Below are 6,585 nucleotides of genomic sequence, written 5' to 3' on the forward strand. Positions count from 1 at the left end.
GGAGCTCCAGGGACGCTGAGTGTGCAGAAGGAAGGCCAAGTTGAGCACGGCACATCAAAACCTTTCTCTGTCTTCTTCTTTCTGCTTGGAACTCACCACAGCCCACTGCCCGTTTTCTGCCTCAATCTGGGGTTAGGGTTCGGGTGACAGTTACGCGTAGGGTTAAGGTATAGAAAACCACAATGCCAGGAGCTCCAGGGACACTGACCATGCAAAAGGCATGCCATGTTGCACACGGCACAGCCAAAACCTTGCTCCCTAGTCTTCTTTCTGCTTGGAACTCGCCACAGCCCAATGCAGGATTTCTGACTCAAACTAGGGATAGGTTTGGGGTGACACCGAGGGTTAGGGTTGAGAAAACCACAAAGCCGGGAGTTCCAGGGATAGTCACCATGCGAAAGGCATGCCAAGGTGGGCGCAGCACATCCAAAACCTTGCTCCTTCTTCGTCATTCTGTTTAGAACTCGCCACAGCCCAATGCTCATTTTCTGGCTCAAACTAGGGTTAGGGTTAGCATTAGGGTTAGGGTTACGTGAAGGGATAGAGTTTAGAAAACCACAAAGCCTGGTGCTCCAGGGACACTCACTATGTGACAGGCATGCCTAGATGAGCACAGCACAGTCAAAACCTTGCTCCCTTTTCTTCTCTCTCCTTGGAACTCATAACAGCCCAGTGCGGGATTTCTGGCTCAAGCTAGATTTAGGGTTAGGGATAGGGTTACACCTAGGGTTAGGATTGAGGAAAGCACAAAGCCAGGAGACCCCGGGACGCTGGCCATGCAAAAGTTAAGCTCGGCACATCAAAACCTTCCTTCCTCTTCCTCTTTCTGCTCGGAACTCGCCACAGCTGTATGCCCGATTACTGGCTCTTGCTAGGTTTAAAACTTGGGTTAGGGTTATGCCTCGGATTAGGGTTGATAAATCCAGAAAGCCAGAAGCCCCAGGGACACTCACCATGTAAAAGGCAGCCCAAGATGAGCACAGCACAGCCCAAGCCGTGCTCCCTCTTCTTTCTTCTCGGAACTCGCCACAGCTCAATGCCAGATTTCTGGCTCAGTCTAGGGTTAGGGTTAGGTTTAGGGTTAGGCCTAGGATTCTGGTTGAGAAAACCACAAAGCCAGGAGGAAAAACCACAAAGCTCCAAGGATACTCACCATGCAAAAGGCATGGAAAATGAGCACAGCCCAGCCCAAACCTTGCTCCCTCTTCTTCTTCTTTCTGCTTGGAACTCCCCACAGCCGAATACCCGATTCCTGGCTCAAACTAGGGTTAGGGTTGGGGTTACACCTAGAATCTGGAAGGTTCTATGGGAGTCTATGGGGTCCCATTGGGTCCTATGTGGTTCTAGAAGGCTCTGTGGGGTTCTGTGGGGTCCTGTGGGGCATTACGGGGTTTCAGAAAATTCTGTGGGGTTCCACTGGGTTCTATGGGGGTCGATAAGGCTCTATGGGTTGCTGTGGGGTTCCAGAAGGTTCTATGGGGTTATATGGACCTCTATGAGGTTCTAGAAAGTTCTGTGGGGTCCCATTGGGTTCTTTGGGGCTCTACAAGGTTTGTGGGGTTCCATGGGATCTAGAAGCTTCTATAGGATCCCATTGGGTTCTATGGGGCTCCAGAAGGTTCTGTGGGGCTCTGTGGGTTCTAGAATGTTCTATGAGGTTCTATGGGGTTCCCTTGGGTTCTATGGGGTTCTAGAAGGTTCTGTGGGGTTTTACGGTGGTCTGTGGGGTTCTAGAAGTTTCTATGGGGCGCTGTGGGGAGCTGTGGGGCTCCAGAAGCTTCTACGGAGTTCCATTGGGTTCTATGGGGCTCTGTGGGGCTCCAGAAGGTTCTGTGGGGCTCTGTGGAGGTCAGTGGGGTCCCATTGGGTTCTATGGGGATCTGTGGGGCTCTAGAAGGCTTTGTGGGGTCCCATTGCGTACTATGGGGCTCTAGAAGGTTCTATGGGGCGCTGTGGGCCACTAGAAGGTTCTATGGAGTTCTATGGGGCTTTATAAGGCTCTGTGGGGCTCTGTGGGGCTGCTATGGGGGGCTGCAGGGCTCTAGAAGGTTCTGCAGGGTCCCATTGGGCTCTATGGGGCGCTGTGGGGTTCTAGAAGCTTCTATGGGATCCTATTAGGTTCTATGGAGCTCTGGAAGATTCTCTGGGGCTCTGTGGGTCTCTATGGAAATCTATGGGGTGCTGTGGGGCTCCAGAAGGTTCTGTGCGGCTCTGCGGGGCTCCAGAAGCTTCTATGGGGCGCTGTGGGGTCCCATTGGGTTCTATAGGGGTCTATGGGGCTCTATGGGGCACTGTGGGGCTCTAGAAGGGTCTATGGGGCTCTATGGGTTTCTGGAAGGTTCTGTGGGGCTGCTATGGGGCTCGATGGGTTTCTAGAAGGTTCTATGGGGCTCCAGAAGGTTCTATGGAACTCCAGAAGGTTCTATGGAGCTGCAGAAGGCTCTAGGAGGCCCTATTGGATTCGATGGGGTTCTATGGAGCTCTGTGGGGTTCTAGAAGGTTCTGTGGGGTTCTGTGGAGTTCCATTGGGTTCGATGGGGCTCTGTGTGGCTCTAGAAGGTTCTGTGGGGTTCTATGGGGCTCCAGAAGGTTCTATGGGGTCCCATTGGGTTCTATGGGGCTCTAAAAAGGTTCTATGGGGTTCTATGGGGGCCTATGGGGCGCTGTGGGGCTCTAGAAGGTTCTATGGGGTCCCATTGGGTTCTACAGGGCTCTATAAGATTCTGTGGGGTTCCATTGGGTTCTATGGGGCTCCAGAAGATTCTGTGGGGTCCCATTGGGCTCTATGGGGCGCTGTGGGGTTCTAGAGGGTTCTATGGGGTTCTGTGGAGTCCTGTGGGGCTCTATGGGGCTCCAGAAAGTTCTGTGGGGCTCTGTGGGGTTCCTAGAAGTTTCTGTGGGGCTCTATGGGGTTCTATGGGGCTCCAGAAGGTTCTAGGAGGCGCTGTGGGGGTCTATGGGATCCCATTGGGTTCTATGGAGATCTAGAATGTTCCGTGGGGGTTCTATGGGGTTCTACGGGGCTCTGTGAGGCTCCAGAAGGTTCTGTGGGGTCCCATTGGGTTCTATTGCACTCCAGAAGGTTCTGTGGGGCTCTGTGGGGGTCTGTGGCGCTCTGTGGGGCTCCAGAAGGGACTGCGGGGCTCTGTGAGGTTCTGTAAGGTTCTATGAGGTTCTATGGAGTTCTATGGGGTTCTACGGGGTCCTAGAAGACTCTGTGGGGCTCTATGGGGTCTCATTGGGTTCTATGAGGCCCCAGAATGTTCTATGGGGTCCCATTGGATTTTCTGGAGCTCTGTGGGATCCCATTGGGTTCTGTTGGTTCTAGAAGCTTCTATGGGGTTCTATTGGGTTCTCTGGAGCTCTGGAAGATTCTATGGGGCGCTGTGGGGTCCCATTGGGTTCTATGGGGGTCTATGGGACTCTATGGGGCACTGAGGGGCTCTAGATGGTTCTATGGGGCTCTATGGGTTTCTGGAAGTTTCTGTGGGGCTGCTATGGAACTGTATGGGTTTCTAGAAGGTTCTATGGAGCTGCAGAAGGTTCTAGGAGGCCCTATTGGATTCGATGGGGTTCTATGGAGCTCTGTGGGGTTCTAGAAGGTTCTGTGGGGTTCTGTGGAGTTCCATTGGGTTCTATGGGGCTCAGTGGGGCTCTAAGAAGGTTCTGTGGGGCTCTATGGGGCTCTATGGGTTTCTAGAAGGTTCTGTGGGGTCCCATTTGGTTCTATGGAGCTCCAGAAGGTTCTATGGAGCTCCAGAAGGTTCTAGGAGGCCCTATTGGATTCGATGAGGTTCTATGGAGCTCTATGGGTTTCTAGAAAGTTCTATGGGGTCCCATTGGGTTCGATGGGGCTCTAAAAAGGTTCTAGGGGGTTCATTGAGGGCCTATGGGGCGCTGTGGGGCTCTAGAAGGTTCTATGAGGTCCCATTGGGTTCTACAGGGCTCTATAAGATTCTGTAGGGTTCCATTGGGTTCTATGGGGCTCCAGAAGATTCTGTGGGCCTCTGTGGGGGTCTATAGGGTCCCATTGGGTTCTGTGGGGCTCCAGAAGGTTCTGTGGGGTCCCATTGGGCTCTAAGGGGCGCTGTGGGGTTCTAGAAGTTTCTATGGGATCCTATTGGATTCTTTGGAGCTCTGCAAGATTCTCTGGGGCTCTGTGGGGCTCTGTGAGGATCTATGGGGCTCTGCGAGGCTCCAGAAGCTTCTATGGGGCACTGTGGGGTCCCATTGGGTTCTATAGGGGTCTATGGGGCTCTATGGGGCACTGTGGGGCTCTAGAAGGTTCTATGGGGCTCTATGGGTTTCTAGAATGTTCTATGGGTCCCCATTGCGTTCTATGCGGCTCCTGAAGGTTCTATGAGGCCCCATAGGGTTCTATGGGGTTCTATGCAGCTCTGTGGGGTTCTAGAAGGTTCTGTGGGGCTCTATGGAGCTCTAGAAGGTTGTAGGGGATTCTGTGGGGTTCTATGGGGTCCCATTGGGTTCTATGGGGCTCTGTGGGGCTCCAAAAGGTTCTGTGGGGCTCTGTGGGGCTGCTATGGGGCACTGCGGGGCTCTAGAAGGTTCTATGGGGTTCTGTGGGGTCCTGTGGGGCTCTATGGGGCTCCAGAAAGTTCTGTGGGGCTCTGTGGCGTTCCTAGAAGTTTCTGTGGGGCTCTATGGAGTTCTATGCGGCTCCAGAAGGTTCTATGAGGCGCTGTGGGGGTCTATGGGATCCCATTGGGTTCTATGGAGATCTAGAATGTTCTGTGGGGGTTCTATGGGGTTCTACAGGGCTCTGTGGGGCTCCAGAAGCTTCTATGAGGTCCTTTTGGTCTCTGTGGGGCTCTATGGGGCTTCAGAAGGGTCTGGGGGGCTCTGTGGGGATGTAGAAGGTTCTGTGGGTGTTTATGGGGTCCCATTGGGTCGTATGGGGTTCTAGAAGGTTCTGTGGGGTCCTGTGGGGCTCTATGTGGCTGCTATGGGGCGCTGTGGGGCTCCAGAAGGTTCTACGGAGTTCCATTGGGTTTTATGGGGCTCTGTGGGGCTCCAGAAGGTTCTGTAGGGCTCTGTGGGGGTCAGTGGGGTCCCATTGGGTTCTATGGGGGTCTATGGGGCTCTAGAAGGTTCTATGGAGAGCTGTGGGGCTCTAGAAGGTTCTATGGAGTTCTATGGGGCTTTATAAGGCTCTGTGAGGCTCTGTGGGGCTGCTATGGGGGGCTGCAGGGCTCTAGAAGGTTCGACGGGGTCCCATTGGGTTCTATGGGGCTCCATTGGATTCTATGGAGCTCTGGAAGATTCTATGGGGCTCTATGGGTTCTGTGGGGATCTTTGGGGCGCTGTGGGGCTCCAGAAGGTTCTGGGGGACTCTGTAGGGTTCTTGAAGGTTCTATGGTTTTCATAGAATCCCCCTGAAATAACCCAAAAAATACCCCAAAGAACCACAAAAGACCACCCAAAAATAACCCCAAAAATACTCCAACCCCCCCCTCAAACTACCCCAAAAATACCCGAAAAAAACTCCCAAAAAACCCAAAAAAACCCCCCAAAATAACCCCAAAAAACTCAAAAAACCACACCCAAAATTGGGAAAACTAGCCCAGAACTGCTGATGAACACTGGGGGAGAAGTCAAGTGATAAAAAAAACCCCAAAACACCCCAAAAATACCCCGAAAATACCCTAAACCCCCCCCAAACCAACCCCAAAAAATACCGCAAAAAACCCCAAAAAATAGCCCGGAAAATAACCACCAAATCCTCCAAAAAAACCCCAAAGAAAACCCCAAAACCAGTAAAATAAAAACCAAACAAGCCTCACCCACTACTGCCAAAGCCCCGCCCACACAGCCAGAAGCCCCGCCAAATCTACCATTTATCCCCGTCCATCCCCCCTTTAGCCCAAACAGTTCTGCCTTCAGCCCCGCCCATTGCCACTGTAGTCCCGCCCATCCGCCTTTTAGCCCCCAGCCATTTCGCTTTTAGCCCCGGCCCACTCCCTATTTAGCCCGGCCCATTCCCCCTTTAGCCCTGCCCATACACGATTCTGCCTCGCCCATTCCCCTTTTAGCCTCCCCCATGGCCCCTAGAGCCCCGGCAAGCTCCCCTTTAGCCCCGCCCACGCCGCCTTTAGCCCCGCCCACGCCGCCCTTAGCCGTGCCCATTCCCCCTTTAGCCACGCCCATTCCGCCTTTAGCCACGGCCTTTCCCCCTTTAGCCCTGCCCATACACGATTCTGCCTCGCCCATTCCCCTTTTAGCCTCCCCCATGGCCCCTAGAGCCCCGGCAAGCTCCCCTTTAGCCCCGCCCCTTCCGCCTTTAGCCCCGCCCACTCCGCCTTTAGCCCCGCCCACTCCGCCCTTAGCCGTGCCCGTTCCCCCTTTAGCCACGCCCATTCCGCCTTTACACACGGCCTTTCCCCCTTTAGCCCTGCCCATACACGATTCTGCCTCGCCCATTCCCCTTTTAGCCTCCCCCATGGCCCCTAGAGCCCCGGCAAGCTCCCCTTTAGCCCCGTCCACGCCGCCTTTAGCCCCGCCCACTCCGCCCTTAGCCGTGCCCATTCCCCCTTTAGCCACGCCCATTCCGCCTTTAGCCACGGCCTT

General features: G+C 54.2%; 1 long non-coding RNA gene across 1 annotated transcript; it reads left to right on the forward strand.

Annotated features, from left to right (window-relative positions):
- Positions 1 to 1,966: 1,966 nt before the first annotated feature.
- On the forward strand, positions 1,967 to 3,807 carry LOC116436039. The gene is made up of 3 exons (XR_004236911.1): positions 1,967 to 1,977; positions 3,043 to 3,062; positions 3,744 to 3,807. It is a non-coding gene; the product is annotated as an uncharacterized LOC116436039 (long non-coding RNA).
- The last annotated feature ends 2,778 nt before the right edge of the window (positions 3,808 to 6,585 follow it).

Source organism: Corvus moneduloides, chromosome 28 (assembly GCF_009650955.1).
Source record: "Corvus moneduloides isolate bCorMon1 chromosome 28, bCorMon1.pri, whole genome shotgun sequence".
Lineage (NCBI taxonomy): Eukaryota > Metazoa > Chordata > Aves > Passeriformes > Corvidae > Corvus > Corvus moneduloides.